Raw genomic sequence first — 18,500 nt, 5'->3', positions numbered from 1 at the left:
GGCTTGGTCAAGACCATGTTAAGATAAGAGACGTTAAGAATCCTAATACTTACTTTTCATTCTATTTGGGAGAAAAAAATGTATTCCCAAAGTTTTTAATCTTTAATATATAAATATTTGTACCATATAAAATTTTGTAATAAGGTATAATTGCATGTATAAATATGGCTATTGCTGGACATCTAATTTTTAAGAGAAAATAAATTTATTTCAAAATGTTATTTACTCAACTAGTTATGAATTACTTTGGAAATGCTCTCCTCAAACAAATTTTCTGAATTTATTTTACAACTTTAAAACCAAGTAAATAATTACAACAAGATATCACCTCACACCTGTCAGAATGGCTAAAAAAAAAAAAAAACACAAATAACAACAGGTATTGGCGAGGATGTGGAGAAAAAGGAACCCTCTTGCACTGTTGGTGGGAATGCAAACTAGTGCAGCCACTCTGGAAAACAATATGGAGGTTCCTCAAAAAATTAAAAATAGAACTACCCTCTGATCCAGCAATACTACTAGGTATTTACCCAAAGGATACAAACATACTAATTCAAAGGGATACATGCACCCTGATGTTTAGAGCAGCATTATCTACAACAGCCAAATTATCAAAACAGCCCAAGTGTCCATCAATCAATGAATGGATAAAGAAGATATGGTGTATACACACACACACACACACACACACACACACTAGAATATTACTCAGCCACAATAAAGAATGAAATCTTGCCATTTGCAACATGGATGGAGCCAGAGAGTATTATGGTAAGTGAAATAAGTCAGTTACAGAAAGACAAATACCGTATGATTTCACAATGATTTCACGGAATTTAAGAAACAAAACAAACAAGCAAAAGAGGGGAAAAAAGAGTGAGAAAAAGGCAAACCAAGAAACAAACTTAACTGTAGAGCATTGATGGTTACCAAAAGGGAGGTGGGTGAGGGAATGGGTTAAATTGGTGATGGGGATTAAGGAGTGCACTTGTTGTGATGAGCACCAGGTGATATACAGAAGTATTGAATCACTATATTGTACACCTGAAACTACGATACACTGTATGCTAACTAACTGAAATTTAAATAAAAACGTTAAAAAAAAAAGTAAAGAATGTTTTGGGACACTATAAACCAAATACAGCATACATTTCTCAAAATTGTTACAGAAGATTAATAATATTATTGCTAACAACATGACTATGATCTGAACATAAAGAATGAATAGCAAAAGACCTAGGTGAAATGTATGAACTAGAAAAGTTCCTCTGTGGCATGCCAATATCTGATACAGTTTTAATGAAACACCTGCACCGCAAATAAAGGAATATAAAAGAAAGCAACAGGGAGCACACAAGTTAGAGGGCAGCACAAGTGAAACAAAGACATAAAATCAGACAGGAATGAATGTCATTGGATAAAGGCTCTTCAACAACTTAAAAACAGAAATATAAGGTTTTTATTTTTTATTTTTTTAAAGATTTTATTTATTTAAGAGAGAGAGAGAGAGCAGGCATAAGCAGGGGGAGTGGCAGAGGGAGAGGGAGAAGCAGGCTCCGCACTGAGCAGGGAGCCTGATGTGGGGCTCGATCCTAGGACCCTGGGAATATGACCTGAGCTGAAGGCAGATGCTTAACCCACTGAGCCACCTAGGCACCCTTATAAGGTTTTTTAATGTCCTTCTGGTTTTGCCATATAAAATAATTGCTCCCAGGCACTCTTAATTTACATACCATGACTTTTGTGATACTTTTCTTTTTGTATTGAGTATTCATCTTAGGCATCTCAAAGCACAGCAACTTTTCTCCTGATTCTGATCCCTTTATAAGGATTCAAGATCCCTAGATGCATGATAAAGAGACAGTCAATTCCCTGCCAGAAAAAGGATATGCAATATGCATGTACATAGGTCACTTTCTAAGTGTTTGCTTTAGTTAGCTTCCTCTTTACTGAAATACACATAGCTTCATTAAATGGTGCCAATTTTCAGTAAGGCAGCTTACATACAGAAAAAATTACGAGAAGAAACCCAATGACTGAAATATTCTGTCCAAATTAGTGTACTTCTAAAATGTAGCCCTTTCCTAAATTTTTGTAATACATTCAGTACTTTTTTTAAAGATAAAATTCTTCCACATGCCTCAGTGATTCATAGTAGTCATTACCACAGACTGTGATAGATACCAAGTAACTCAAAACCCAGTTTTCTGGTTGAGTTTCTATTAATGTGATGTGTAGGACATATATGAAAAATGCTGAAGCAGGAAACAACATGGATAGCAATGGAGATATTATGCTATCTGTTTAGGTTGCTGTGTGAAACCTTCCCATTCTCATCACCAGAGCTGTATTTAAAACTCTGGCTGCCTGAAATGAAATATAAGGTTGTGTCCTCTTCACAGAGCTGTCAATTTTTCAACTAGCCAGTTTATAGGTTCTGAGAAAAGACATGCTCCTGTTTTAAACATGTGAATGAAAGAAACTGCTTTGGCAAATTTAATTAGATGGAAAATGGAGCTTTTTTTTTCTTAATTCCACACCACTGTGGGAGAGTGACAACTACAGGACCTTGGATAAAAACTTGTTTCGTGTTTGTGAATTGATGTGTGTTTTATTGTCACCACATACAAATTCATATTCAAATGTATATACTATACTCAAGTACATTTAATATAATACATATTTATAAATCTAAGTTGATAAAACTTTGACACAGATGATATCATAAATGTGTGAAGAAAATGAAAGCAAATGCCATAGACTGAGATTAAAAAAAAAGTTAAAATTCTTATTAGCTCTCTCACATTCCTCATGTTTTCACTAAACATGTTAGTAAATGTATACACTGTATGATTTCATATAATTTGAATCAAGGGTCAGTTAGAAAACATTGCACTTTTAAATTTGCTGATCAATGCACAGGTTTGTATACTGTGTGCCATTTTTCCACTGGATTATCTAAGTGTTCTTTTAAAAAAGAACTGAAAAAGTATTATGATTCAAAGTTACTTTACAAGTAAGTCTTATAACAAAAAAGAAAACCGTAATGATAATATCCTTTAGGATACCCTGTAAGTTAACTTTCCTTGGAGCCACTTAAAGTAGTCTAAAGAAAGATTTAATAGTCTTTCTTGCATTATTTTTCACTCTGGTTAAAACATTATAAATAATATGAGTTAAAAGCTAACAAAAACAAGTAGGAATGAAATTACTATTATTTTTATCACTTAAGGAACTCAAAAATAGTTGAAACAATTTTTCCAATACTTTTGCAAAATTCTTACCTCTAGTCAAAGTTCTAAGTAAATATGTCATCCCTAAAGGAGAATTTGAAAGCTACAAACCTCTTTAAGCGATCTGAAGATTTAACTATGACTTGTATATTTCTAAGCTGTTTACTGGTATTAATATTGCTTCTATATTTTAATTTGCAAAAATGAACAGCAAAAGACCTAGGTGAAATGTATGAACTAGAAAAGTTCCTCTGTGGCATGCCAATATCTGATACAGTTTTAATGAAACACCTGCACCGCAAATAAAGGAATATAAAAGAAAGCAACAGGGAGGACACAAGTTAGAGGGCAGCACAAGTGAAACAAAGACATAAAATCAAACAGGAATGAATGTCATTGGATAAAGGCTCTTCAACAACTTAAAAAATACCCTGAACCAAGAATCTGCACTTGAGCACAAATTATATTTAGGTATTTTTTTCTATTTTATTAGAAAGAATTTATATTCACCATAATGTTGTGTAAAAAGCCTCATGACTGTATTTATTGCCCTTTTGAAAAAAGCACTAAGATTAGTTGACCTGGATTCTCAACACAGATTTTTCTTTGATTTAGAGGAAGATGAAAAAAGAGGAAAACAGTAAGAGAGAGAAGAGAAAAAGAGAATGTACTAAAAAACACCTATAATAACTATTACAGAAGATTAATAATCTTTTCAAGCGAGAGAAAGGGGGGGACAGTTTGGTAGGAAATGCCATAATTTCAGTCACAAAGTATGTCTTAAAAACTTGTTTCGTATTTGTGAATGTGTGCGTATATTCCTTCAGCCAGTTAGTTACAAAAAAGGGATGACAGACAGGAGTGATAGGAAATAAATGCTGTCAATCTACTTCTGGGAACATGACAAAGCGAATTTCCCCTGCTCCAAACACAAAGACATGGTGGAAAAAATACAACCAAAAAAATGAATACATAGCTTAGAAATATCAAGGCTCCCAAAACAGAGAGAACTCAAAGCCAGAGTTACAAGAGTCAAAGCTGAGAGCATGACAACTTAGAGAAGTACAGAGTTGAAATGGTGTAAGAGCCAGTAGCTGAAGTGTTAAGGTCCATACGTAGGGACAGAATACATAGTTTGGGGCCCACATAAGTAAGGGAGAATGAAATAACTGGGATACCCAAGTAAAAAGTTTAGATAATCAAAAGACTGCTTACGCTATAAAAAAAGAGTGTTAAAAACAAAAACAAAATCTCTGCTCACAAGCCCAGAAGAGAAGCAAGGAAGCTGTCTCTCTGCCAAAAGCTCTATGTAGGAAAAAAGTTTCCCATGAAAGAGCAAAACCTGAAGAGAGGTTTAAGGTCTGAATTTACATTACATGCATGGTATGGTAATCCCATGCCAGATAAAAAAAAAACAGATCCTAATAAGGAATTTTTACATACTATTATGGTATGATCTCCAGGAAATATTAAATGAAAAAAGCTGGGTGCTGAACAGTGTGAATAGTATGCATGTATTTATCTAAGAGGGGAAACAGAAATACATAGACACACACATTTGGTTCCATTTTTTTTAAAAAGATAGATATCAATCAAAAGCTACCTAAATTATTCGTCTGTGGAAAAGAAAAAAAGAAGGTGAAGGAAGGATAGAAGCCAGACTTTTCCAAATTTATCTTATTTTCTAGATTTTTAATATGAAATTGTAAAAATCTGACAAAATTATAAAACAAAATTGAATCAAGAATTTTAAAAGTGCGACTATAGACCTGAGAAACAAACAGGGTTTTAGAGGGGAGGGGGGAGGGGGGATTGGTTAGCCCGGTGATGGGTATTAAGGAGGGCACGTACTGCATGGAGCACTGGGTGTTATACGAAGACAATGGATCGTGGATCACTACATCAAAAACTAATGATGTATTGTATGGTGACTTACATAACATAATAAAATTTAAAAAAAAAAAAAAAGTGCTCCCAAAAGTTTGAAAATAAAATCAAACTAATCCATGTATCAAGTCGATGGGTTTAACAAACACACAGAAAACAATTATTTCAAGTGACTTAAAAACAGAGTAATTTGATTACAAATCATCAGTGGGATATACAACAAGGACCAAAAGAACTGCAAAGAAGTTGTAAACTATTTCAGTAACCATATTATTAGTAATGGCATTGGTGTTGGTATACTGATATTAATATACAAAGAGCAATTAATTATATTAAGGTCATCAGGAACCAACATTTTCAGCATAAAAGAAAAAAACCACCAATACAAAACCAAGAAAAGTTAAAAACCCTTGTAATCCCAAATTTGAAATGGAAATATCAGGATATACTCATGAAGTATTTTCCTTTAAAAAAGTTTGTATTTCCTAGCTGTTCATATTTCCACTAAAAAGGCCTAGAAACATGACAAGTCCAGGCCACTGAGCACCCACCCCATCATCTAAACTGTGGTCTCTAAATATAATTTTTGCACTAAAAGAAAATAGGGTAGAAACTGATCCCAGTTCTAGGGTAGAAAACAGACAATATGAACCAAAAATACCTTACTGTACCAGAAAACAAGAAAGTTATCAAAAGCTGATGGTGTTGTGTCAAAAGGGCTCAGAAGCTAACTTAGAGATGGCAAAAGATGGGACAATTTTAGGAAAAAGATAGTATCAGCCGGTTAAAATATTAAATGTGTTAAAAATCCGTACGTTCATAGCAATAAATAAAAATGAATGTTCATAATTGCCTTTGCAGGATGCCAGAGAACCAACTTAGTATTCTGAAAACTAGTAAATAAAAGGAAAAGAACGATGCATTTTTCCTGTCTTTTCTTTATTAATTGTACCTCAGAAAAACTAAATAGTTGATGAGGGCAATTATATATGAAAAAGAAAGTTAGGTTTTACAACTCTGAATGGCACGATGAATCTGGGCAATGATCATCAACAGGTGCTAAAATCATTAGACAGGGGGTAATTTAACAATGTACAGACCAGGCTGACAATACCTGAAACTACTGATCAATCTTAACATCCACACACAAAAAGAGCAACCACATGTTATATGCCTCCTGGTGTGATACAAAAGAAAGTATACAATACCACCTATGAAATATTCTTGCCCAAAAAAAAAAAAAAATCAAGCCTGTGTAAGCCTCTAGATCTAAGTACTGGTTTATAGGGAATTGACACAGAGTAACACATTTAACAACACCTCAGATGCAATTAGCAAAATCCTGAAGGTAGGTGTACAAAAAGGAGTTAATAGAGCAAGATTCAAACTGCTATCCTTTGAAAAGTCTGTTTGCAAGACTGGCCTTTGGCTGGTGTCTGGGAATTTGTATTTCAGCAGGGTTCCCACCAATCCCAGAACAGATAAGACTGCTCAATGTGCCTAACCTGTTTGTACAGTGGACAATGTGGTTTATGCTTGACATCTGCTCTCCTTCTACAAGTCTAGAATTTTGGTACATGCCAGGCAGAAGATGCCTACATAACCAGCCTCCAGTAAAAACCCCGGGCACTGAGTGTCTAATGAGCTTTCCTTTTAAATATTTCACATAGTTGTCACAACTCATTCCTGAGGGAATTAAGTACAACCTGTGTAACTGAACTAGGAAAAGACTCATGCCTGGTTTCCTTCCTCCAGACTTTGCCCCATTTGCCTTTCCCCTTTACTGATACTGCTCTGTATCCTTTTGCTATAATAAATCACAGCATAGAGTACATGCTGAATCCTATGAGTCTAGTAGTGAATCAATGAGCCTGGGGATGGTCTTCAAAATCCCCAACACAAGGGGAAAATTTACAGATTAATAACCTGATTTGTTCAATAAAGTGCACAAGAAAAAAAAAAGGTGTAAAAATCTATTAAGAAACTTAATAATAAATGTTTAATTACAGTATTTTGTTTCAGTTCTTGTGACTAAGGATGGAAAACACTAACTGAAAATTTTAATTTATGATTCAAAAAACATAAAACTTAAAAAGAAATTTAAATTAACTTCCAAATAATTATACAAGTCTATGGTATTTATACCCTTTAAGTCATTCAAATTTAAAACTGCACTAAGACTTTTGGGACACTCTGTATAAATAACCAAAATCTGACTCAAGAAGAATATTGAAGGGGCGCCTGGGTGGCTCAGATGGTTAAGCATCTGCCTTCGGCTCAGGTCATGATCCCAGCGTCCTGGGATCGAGCCCCGCATCGGGCTCCCTGCTCAGCAGGGAGCCTGCTTCTCCCTCTCCCTCTGCCTCTCTCCCTGCTCATGCTCTCTCCCTCTCTCTCTCTCTCTCTGTATCTCTGTGTCTCAAATGAATAAATAAAAAAAAAAATCTTTAAAAAAAAAAAGAATATTGAAAACCTGGATATATTCATAAACATCAAAAAATTAAATCGGTAAATATCTATCCACAAGAAAGCATCAGGCCAAGTCTGTTGTTTATAGACAAGTATAACCAAATCTTAAAAAAACAGATAACCCTTATTTTAAATAAGATATTCCAGAGAATAGAAAAAATAGAGAAAGTTCTTTTTATAAAGAGCTCATTTTATAAAGTGAGTATAATCTTATGCTCAAAATCACAAAAACTGTATAATAAAACACAATAGGACATTCAAATATACTAACATCAATAAAAGAAATTCTACACAAAATATTAGCAAATTTAATCAATTTAATAATGCTGTGTGTCTATATATATCATCTACAGATCTACGTATGTACACACAAATACTTACATGTATCTACACAAACTACATCATGATCAAGTAAGGCTTATCCCAAGAACTCAATGATCAATTAATGTAATTTGCCACATCAACATATAAAAGAAAACTCATATGATCTTTTAGAAAGATACAGGAAAAAAATTCAATGTCTATTCATCACCTTTTATTAAGAATCTCTTAGCAAGTTAAGAGTACAAGGAAATTTCCCTCACCTGATATTTAATGGGATAATTTTAAAAGCATTTACTTTAAAGTTAGAAACAAGGTAAGAATGTTTGTTACTACATACTGCTTATATTCAACCTTTCCTAAGTATAGGAAATGCTAACCAACTTTAAAAGTATTAAAAGAATAAGGACTGAAAAAAAATAGTCATTATTTTCAGATAACATTATTATGTAAAAGATCCCAGGGATTCTACAAATTGCCAAAACTAATAAAGATAGTTCAACAGGGTTATTGGATACAAGATCAAAATACAAATATTTAATACCATTCCTATGTACAAACAATAACCAAGTAGAAATGTAATAGAAGATCTCATTAGCAACAGAAACAAAATCATAATGTACCTAAGAGTATGTCTAACAAAATCAGAGTAAGACCCCTATAAAGGAAATTATAAAACTTTATTGTCAGGCATAAATGGAAACACAAATGAATGAGAATATACTATGCTGGTAGACAGGAAGACTAAGTTTCATGAAAATGTCTATTTGCACTAAATTAACTCTATTAATTCAATTCCAAAAGAAATCCCATGAGGGTTGTTAACAGTACTTGACAATAGGACCCTATAATTCACATGTGAGAGAAGATACTGAAAATAGAACAATTTTCAAGAAGATGGACAAGGTGGCAAGACTTACCTGAAACAGCCTTCATCATATTATAAAGCTCTTACAATTCAGATGATAGAAGATAAACAAGGATAAACAAATCAACCACACAGGATAGAGAACCCAGAAACAGATGAAATATATATGGCTATCTGATGAATGAAAAAGCTGACAATACAAATCACTGGGAAAAGGAAAAACTATTTTAAAAAATGATCCTGAGAAAATTAGTTACACCTATGGGGAAAAATTAGATCACTGGCTCACAAAATAAATCCCAGGTGATTTTAAAAACTTAAATCTAGAAAGCAAAATTATAACACTTTTAGGGAAAAAAATACAAAATTAGTCATATGGCATCAACTAAGGAAAAGCTTGTTTAGACAAGACACAAAAAAAGTACAAGCATTAAGGTGAAAGGCTAAAACTTTTTACACAGTGAGTTTTAAAACTTCTATATATCAAGACCACATAACAAAGTAAAAAGATAAGATACAAAATGGGACAAATTTATAATGCATACAACCAAAAATGAATTATTATAAAGAACTTCTAAATCAAAAGGAAAACAACAACAAAAAGGAAATAAAAATAGGCAATTCACAGAAAAGAAATTCCAAATGGCCAATAAACATATGAAAGGTTGCTCATCCTCACTAAATGTTAGGTAAATGCAAATTAAAACAAAATAACATTTGATACTATAGTCTATATAGTCTGTAGTCTAAGTATCAGCAAGTATGTAAAGATAAGGAAATCTTACATACTGCTGGTTGAGGCATAAACTGACATAGGTACTTTAGGGAATGATTTAGCCACACAGTGTAAAGTTGATAATGATTGCAACCAAGAAATGCATACCCTAAAAAAACTTTCACACGTATTTGTAAAGAAACATGCATAAAAGTGATCATTGCAGCATTATTATAACAATTAAAAACTGGAAATGGTCTAAATGTCCATAAATCCGTGTGTCACTATAGACAAATCTCAAAAACATAATAGTGAAAAAAATAAGCTCCCTCGGGACACCTGGGTGGCTCAGTCAGCTGAGCATCTGCCTCTGGCTGAGGTCATGATCATGATCCCTGGGTCCTGGGATCTAGTCCCGCATAGGGCTCCTTGCTCAGCGGGAAGTCTGCTTCTCCCTCAGCCTGCCGCTCCCCCTGCTTGTGCTCTGACAAATAAATAAATAAAAATCTTTTTAAAAAATAAATAAATAAGCTCCAGAATATGAATAGTATAATATCATTCGTATGAAGTTTAAAATACGCAAACAATGGTTTATATGAAAACTTTTCACAATGATAAAGATGTTCTGTATCTGCACCATCCAATACAGTGGCCTGAGCTACATATGGATGTTAAACAGTTGTAATGTGGCTAGTGTTCCTAAGGAACTGAATGTATTTTATTTTAATTAATTTAAATTTAAGACTCAAATGTGGCTGGTGGCTACCATATTGGCAGAGCAGGTCTATATGATTTATGGATACATACATACATAGAAATATAAAAACTTAGAGGAAGAATACACACCAACTTCAGGATAATGGTTACTCCTGGAGAAGTAAGGTGGGTGGGAATGGAATGTGAGGGGATTCAACAGTCTCAGGGATCTTTCATTTCTTTAAAACAAAAAAAACATATAAATCAAATATGTCAAAACACTTTGTTAAAATTGACTAATACTTTTTCTAATATTTCCTATTTCAAATGTTTCATTTTCATTTCTTTGAAGTATTTATTAAATTTTTAAATAACTTTTTGAAAGTAAACAGTGTTTAAATCTTTATCATTCCTATAGACCTAAACCCAGGTGATCAACTCTCATACAAATAGTCTCAATGAATATATATATATACACATATATATATGTATATAAAACATTGAGAAAAGCAGACAACACAGCAAAAACTGTGACACAATATACTTGCATAGTTTCTAACTTGATTTTTACAAGCAATTTTCAAAGGTCCAAATGAAATTTCAAAAATGTGTTATTTTATTTAGATTCTACATATACCAAATGGAAATGACCACGTGTTTATCGTACAGATTACTTAGAAGTATTAAAAGTATATTAAATAAAATAGTGAAAATAGCACTGGACCAGGGTCCAGGCAATTCATATTAACTTTCTAATACCCGTTTGTATTAACTTTCTGTGTTCTATTCACCAAGTTTGCTCATTTGTACAGGATGACCCATAGAATCTCTGCATTCACTGTCAATTTTTTTAAGATGGGAACTTTTCGAGTTTCATTTATTCTTTTACATACATACTTAATAAGTTGTTTAGAATAATCACTCCTTTGTATCAAAGTGTCAAAAACCTGCACACCTGAAATCCAAATTCCCTTAACTGCTGTCTCATTGTCCATCAGATAGACAGAAAAATAGAGGATTAAATATATGATCAGCTAGTCAGTGGTGCATGGCTCTCAAAAAACCTCATTTTTGAAAGCTGAAAGCTCTTCTAATAGGTTGTTAATTTTCTTGTGGATAATACAAGATCCTGAACAGAGTATGTGATTCACTATATAAACTGCATCTTTGCTCACATAAATGTTTTTAATTCACAAAAATGTAAAACTTATGCATAGTTCTAGTGAATATTTATGCCTCATTTTACAAAAATACTGAGGATCCTTAGAAAGAAAGGCAAATACAACTACTCACATGTGTAACATTAACCTGAGATCTCAATTTGTCCAGTGATCTACCCATGTTATCATGCATCCAAGGAATGTGGAAGAATTGGGTCTCCTTTGCTATTCACGCACACAACTTTTAGTTACATCACAAAGTGTGTTACAGAAACACCCAGAGCAAAGAAGAGAAGTTTAACTGTTTACGATCTGTTCTAAGCAGCATGACTATTATTAAATGGTGAGACTTTGAGGTTAAGTTATTTTGGCTGGTGGTACAAAAGGCAAGAAATGGTGGTAATTATCTCTTACTTTTTAATTTATTTTGTGGCAAAATTATTAAGACATTTCTTAGTTCTATTACCTTTCATAAAATACGTATAGAACTTAACAAATACTCCTGAAATTAACTTCCCAACCTTGCTGGGGGGTGGGCAGTATTCTTACTGAACATTAAGTGAATGGTTTGGCCACACTGTGTAAAGTTGATAATGATTACAACCAAGAAATGTACACCCTAAAAATAGCATAGGGGAAAATTCAAGCTTGGAGTACAAGGACTGGACATTAGGGAACAGAATGCCCCCTACTCAAAGAGGGGGGGAAAAAGCATTTTATGGTTCTTTAATCCTAACTATAATAGTTAACCCTCATGGAGACCACCATAAACCCGGAGTTAATAGATAAGACTATGGTGTATTTGAATATAAAATTACAATGTAGTTTGAAACACTCAACTTCCTTTCATATTCTATTATATATTCAAAGCAAGGATAACACTGCTGGTTGTTAAATACAGGGCTACTTAAAGGAACACTTTTTTTAAGTCCAAGGATTGAAAGAGAAGAGAGAAAACGTATTTTCAGCTTGATATTTCTAGTAACATCTAATACTAAATATTCTATACCAAATACTGAACATGAAAAAATTTGTTACTTTTTGATAACTCTAAATTAAAAATTGCCAAACAAGATGGGAGAAAAATGAACAGAAGGGCACTATCTTCATAATTAAAATATAGAACTCAAAGACATACATTTTTCTTCTCCCAGCTTGCAACCTACCAAGTAATTTTTACCTCTGGTACCCATTAAAAAATGAAATTTATTTGGGAGTTCTAGGAGTAATGAAGTGAGAGGTATTGTCATAAAGTCTGGCCAATTTGCCTGCAAATTTAGGAAACACTGATAGCATATAAACTTGAAATTATTTGTAAATTACCTGCCACTCACTCATCAGTAAGAACTTAAATGTTATTAAAATACCTCTTTTATTCCATTTAAGCTCAAGAAATATTTTAGTTGGAGCTTCTTGCGACTGACATATTGAATTAAACACGGAAGCAGATCTACTAACATTATGCAACAGTATAACTAGCAATCAAAAATGCTAAATAATTAATTTTAAGGAATCTTAAGCTTAGATTTAAGCTGTGATTAAAAAAATAAAATATTTTATAAAACTAAAAATCTTTTTTAATTTTTTAAATTTCTTAAAAGTTCTGAATTCAAACAGCAGTATGATTAGCTCATGTAACAAAGCAAAACTGACAAATTTAAAGTAAAACTAATGGGTTCTCTTTATAAAGTTAAATTTCAAAAAGTAAAAACATTAATGAAAAAATAATATAAATTCTTTTTTTTTTTATTTTATTATGTTATGTAAGTCACCATACAATACATCATTAGTTTTTGATGTGGTGATCCACGATCCATTGTTTTCGTATAACACCCAGTGCTCCATGCAGTACGTGCCCTCCTTAATACCCATCACCAGGCTAACCCATCCCCCCACCCCCCTCCCCTCTAAAACCCTGTTTGTTTCTCAGAGTCCATAGTCTCTCATGGTTCATCCCTCCTTCCGATTCCGCCCCCCCTCATTTTTCCATTCCTTCTCCTAATGTACTCAATAATATAAATTCTTAATGCTTACATTAATATCTTAGAAAAAGAATTTTTGGCTATCTTTCCAAAGTTGTATTTTCTTACATTTCAAGGCAAAGAAACACTGTGTACAAGAAAGTGACGTGTGTAAAGAGAGAATAATTTAGCCTATGGATTTATTCCACCAACTGCAAGCATATGAAACCATGGGGTTTTACTCTTATGGTCCAATTTTTATATTTAACATAACTTTTAAAAACTATTTTATACGTCTGCCTTCAGCTCAGGTCATGATCCCAGGGGCCTGGGATCGAGCCCCGCATCGGGCTCCCTGCTCTGCAGGAAGCCTGCTTCTCCCTCTCACACTCCCCTTGCTTGTGTTCCCTCTCTCGCTGCCTCTCTCTCTGTCAAATAAATAAATAAAATCTTTAAAAAAAAAAAACTATTTTATATAATTCCTTATTACATCAAAATTGTTTATACCTTGCCAGTGGAAAATTACTTCCATCTATAATTTTATCAAAGTCTGTGCTATGTAAGATAAATGTAATAATGTTATTGATTACATAGGGTAATTTCCCACTTCTTTTTATCACTCAAATATAAATTTATTACTTTCTCTATTTCTCTCAACTGTTGTCTCTTCTCACAAAACTACATACCTCTCCTTAGTACTTACAAGTATTTTAATTTAATTCTGAAATTATTTGGTTAATGTTCATGTTCTCCACTAGAATTTACTCCTGATTTATTCTCAGCATCTACCATACTGTCTGACTTAGGGCAAGCGATCAATAAATATGTCTTAATAAATGAACAGTAGTAAGAACAAAATACTGATTGTTTCTTTCACTTTTAGAAAATCTCTCCTGTTTGCTATTGGTCCTCAAAAAATTGGTGACTGACTGTATACATCACACCAGAAGACAGTCCTCAAATTGCAGCTGTACATCTAAGAAATACACCATTTTTATCTCTTTTGTATACCAATTTGTCTCTTTAATGTATAAATTTAAGGTAATAAACTGAAAACAGAATGCATCCTTAATAATACCTACATCCAGTGAAGATTTTGAGGATTTGTTGAAACGGTTCATAATGTGAATAGAAACCAATAGTCATGCAAACAACAAACTGACAGCCAACTTTTCATAATGCATTCAAATATTGGAGCCAGGACAATTAACTTGTACCTGACACAGAAAAATAACACAAAAATGAATGAATGAGTAAAGTTTTCTCCCTAAAAGGAATTATCACTTCACATGCCTGTTGCAGTACTTTGGTTCATGAAGACACTACATATACATATATATATGCATTACATGTAAATATACTGCACACAACTACATAGACACTCAAATTATCTTCATACATGGTATACAGATAAACAAAAAGATTAAAAAGTAGGATTACAAGACTCTAGAGCTGAAATCAATTTCAAATATAAGAATATATATGACCTAAAATCTATGTCCTATATTAAACTCCCCTCTAATCCTGTACAGACAACAGACAAAGTAGTATGCCTTTCTGGAGTATCCCACCCTACCTAATAAGTATTATGATTATTATCTCTCATATGAATGTTAGTAAACAGAAATAACAACTTAATTTTTCCTTTTTCCTTTTTTTTTTTTAAAGATTTTCTATTTATTTATTTGACAGAGAGACTGAGACAGCATAAGCAGGGGAGCAGTAGAAGGAGAGGGAGAAGCAGACTCCCCGCCGAGCAGGGAGCCCGATGTGGGGCTCGATTCCGGGACCCTGGGATCATGACCTGAGCTGAAGGCAGACACTGAACCATCTGAGCCACCCACACGCCTCTCCTTTTTCCTTTATAACCCTTCTCATTCTATATCTAACAGCACTTTACAATTTAAAGGCATTTTCACATAAATTCTCACTTAAGCTAGATAGTAACCCTCTAAGTTATATGGGTAAGTAGTATTCGCCCTATTTTACAAATGAGGACACTGAGGGCAAAAGAAGTTAAATGAATTGTCACAGACACAAAACTAGTAAGTAGAAAAACCAGGACCACAGCCCAGATGTTGACTCCATCTTTCCACTGCACCACAAACAGTAATATAAAGTTAGAGACACTTGACACGCATAGCCACAATACTAAGTATTAAACCAGCAGTATCCCTCTGTGAAGTTTAGAAACTAGAACAGAGTAATCTGAGCGCGTCACATCATCAAAGAGATCTCACCATTTTATTCAGAATTATTTCACTATACAATGCACTAGTTAACAAAAAACTCACTAGAATAGCACCTATCTACCAAACTAGAAAAAGAAACCATCATATCATTTGTTTATAAAACAACAGGAATGTTTTCCTGAATCTCTCACTGATAGAATGCAATCTTTTCAATTAATTTACATTATCATTTTATATTTTTTTCCATGAAGTGTATTTAGACTGTCTTATTTTTCTTCTCCCTAAAACTCTATAGACTTTTTTTAAAAAACATCTAAAGGTCTAAGATGGAATAAGTAATTGCTTGATACCTTCTTGCTAACTCTTTAAAGTGTTGTACAGCTGCTAATGTATGTTTGCGCTGGCATTGCAGAGTGGAGCCTGGGGAATACAAAATCTGATTTCAGAGAAACCAGAGCTTACTTCAAAGAAAACAGCAATTCTCCAGCTGATAAGATTTTTCCTGAAAGAAAACAACCACCAAGTAAGAAACACACTAGTGCTATCTCCTGTTAGTCTTCTACAATCTTTCTCAAGCCTCTTTTTCCCATTTATTTGATTACACACTTCCATTTCACATTTTCTCTTGTGATGGTTTAATTTTTGTTAGCTTATTTGTTTAATGTAGGTTTCAGAGTATAATCCCCATTGTTTCAAAATACACTGAATTAGATATTTTAGACAAAAAAAAAAAAGAGCTAAGTAACTCCAGAATATCCTCAAAAATCACATCAGAAAGGGAAACAAATTTAAGAAATATGAAGTAGGTATTTTTCTTATAGATTTAGAATGTTACTGGGCAAAAATAATTAGATAATTTGTTTCATATACTCATGCCATAAAACTTACATGTCATAACTAATCAAGTTTATATTCTTCTTTTTAGAAGAGATGAATGAAATAAACAAACTGGTAACCAAGACTATTCCATATTCTGGGAAACACCAGATTAAACCAGGAAGAATTAAACCATGTGAGTAACCTATTACATAACTGTTTCTGTAGTTTACATACCCAAATAAATTTGAATTAGGGGAAAAAAAAGAAAAGAAACATTCATTCAAAGGACCTCTACAATGTATTACAGGCATAAAGTGATCTCTAAAATTTGGGCTCATGGTAACAAGAGTTCTGCAAAATTGCATTTATGAAAATATTAGTAATGTGATGCCAAACTAGTAATAAATAGACCTAGTGTCTCCAGACCTGAGGTTGTGTGGAAACAGAAGAAAGAGCACTGACCTGTTCCTTTCCAATATATTACTAAACTAATGGCTTTACAATTAGTAATATAGAATACTATAATCCTGGCTTTGTATTTGTATGAAAACTTACAGTTCAAAACATTTTCACCAGGATGATTTCATTCAACCCTCCCAATAACCCTCAAAACCCCATTTTACAGATGAGAAAAAAAGAGACTAAAAAGACAAGGATTTTCCAAAGATCATGTAATGATGAGGGGCGCACAACCCAGGACGCTGCAGTTTATACCAGCACAGACAGAAACGGAGATAGTGTGGCCTACAGAGCTCACTAAAGAACAGACTGCACTCTCTCTGTTCTGAGGCAGAGGGTTGGAAATGGTCTCTTCTGCTCTGACTCTCGGAAGAGACGCAGAAAGCTGCCAAGGAAAGCCACCAGAGAACAAAAGCCCCCAAAAAACTGGTTTTCACTGAACCCATCCCCCCCCCACAGGGGGCAGGGCAACTCCGCCCAAACAGGGTTGCCTGAGTAACAGCAGCAGGCCCCTCCCCCAGAAGACAGGCTGGGAGAACAAGAGGCAGACAACCCTAAGGTCCCTATAAAACAGGTGCATTTTGCTTGGGTTGTGGTCAATAATTTAGACTCTGTACACTCCCTCAACCATCCCTCAACAGAATGACTAGGAGGAGATACCCCCAAAACAGGGAAGACTCAGAGACTGTGACTTCTGCCACAGATTTACAAATGGATACAGATATAACCAAGATGTCGTAAATGGACTTCAGGGTAACAGTTATGAAGATGATAGCTAGAATGGAGAGATCAATTAATGGCAACATAGATGCTCTAAGGGCAGAAATGAAAGCTGAACTGGCAGAACTTAAAAATGCTATCAATGAGATCCAATCTAATCTAGATACCCTAACAGCTAGGGTAAACAAGGCAGAAGAATGAATTAGTGATCTAGAAGACCAATTGATAGAAAAGAAGGGAAAAGAGGAGGCCTGGGAGAGACTGCTCAGAATGGATGAAAACAGAATTAGAGAACTAAGTGACGCCATGAAAGGTCCAATGTCAGAATTACTGGGATCCCTGGGGGGGGGGGCGGGGTGGAGAGAGAGAGGGGTCTAGAAGATATATTTGAGGAAATCATAGCTGAGAACTTCCCTAATCTGGGGAATGAAACAAACATTCGTGTCCTAGAGGCAGAGAGGACCCCTCCCAAGATAAAGGAAAACAGACCAATGCCCCAGCATGTAATAGTAAAACTCGCAAATCTTAGAACCAAGGAAACCATTTTAAGGGCAGTTAGGGGAATAGATTCCTTACATACAGAGGGAGGAACATCAGAATAACGTCAGACCTATCTACAGAGACCTGGCAAGCCAGGAAGGACTAGCAAGACATATTCAGGGTACTAAATGAGAAGAACATGCAGCCAAGAATACTTTATCTGGCAAGGCTTTCATTTAGAATGGATGGAGCGATGCAGAGCTTCCACGACCGGCAGAAGTTGAAAGAACATGTGACCACTAAGCCGGCCCTGCAAGAAATGTTAAGGGGGGTTCTATAAAAGGAGAAAGACCCCAAGAGTGATCTACAACAGAAATTTACAGGGACAATCTATAGAAACAAGGACTTCACAGGCAACATGATGACAATAAATTCATATCTTTCAATAATCACTCTCAACGTGAATGGCCTAAATGCTCCCATAAAACAGCACAGGGTTGCAGATTGGATAAAAAGATAG

The 18,500-nt window shown here is 34.2% G+C and overlaps 1 long non-coding RNA gene across 9 annotated transcripts in view; it reads right to left on the bottom strand.

The window, feature by feature from the left end:
* Positions 1–18,500, bottom strand: part of LOC115940170 (uncharacterized) — a 136,898-nt gene that overhangs the window by 68,496 nt on the left and 49,902 nt on the right. For 6 of the 9 annotated variants that reach the window (XR_014147059.1, XR_014147058.1, XR_014147060.1 and 3 more), the window contains one exon: positions 10,361–10,428. The exons of 1 other annotated variant lie outside the window; for it this stretch is intronic. This is a non-coding gene — a long non-coding RNA (uncharacterized LOC115940170). Of the gene's footprint in view, positions 1–1,733; positions 1,842–10,360; positions 10,429–18,500 lie in introns of all 9 variants that reach the window. 2 more of the 9 variants (XR_014147061.1, XR_014147063.1) reach the window with 1 other exon arrangement.

Source organism: Leptonychotes weddellii, chromosome 7 (genome assembly GCF_054177405.1).
Source record: "Leptonychotes weddellii isolate Sample4059 chromosome 7, ASM5417740v2, whole genome shotgun sequence".
NCBI lineage: Eukaryota > Metazoa > Chordata > Mammalia > Carnivora > Phocidae > Leptonychotes > Leptonychotes weddellii.
Note: the sequence above shows the minus strand (reverse complement) of the source record. Positions and strands in the feature narration are given on the sequence as shown.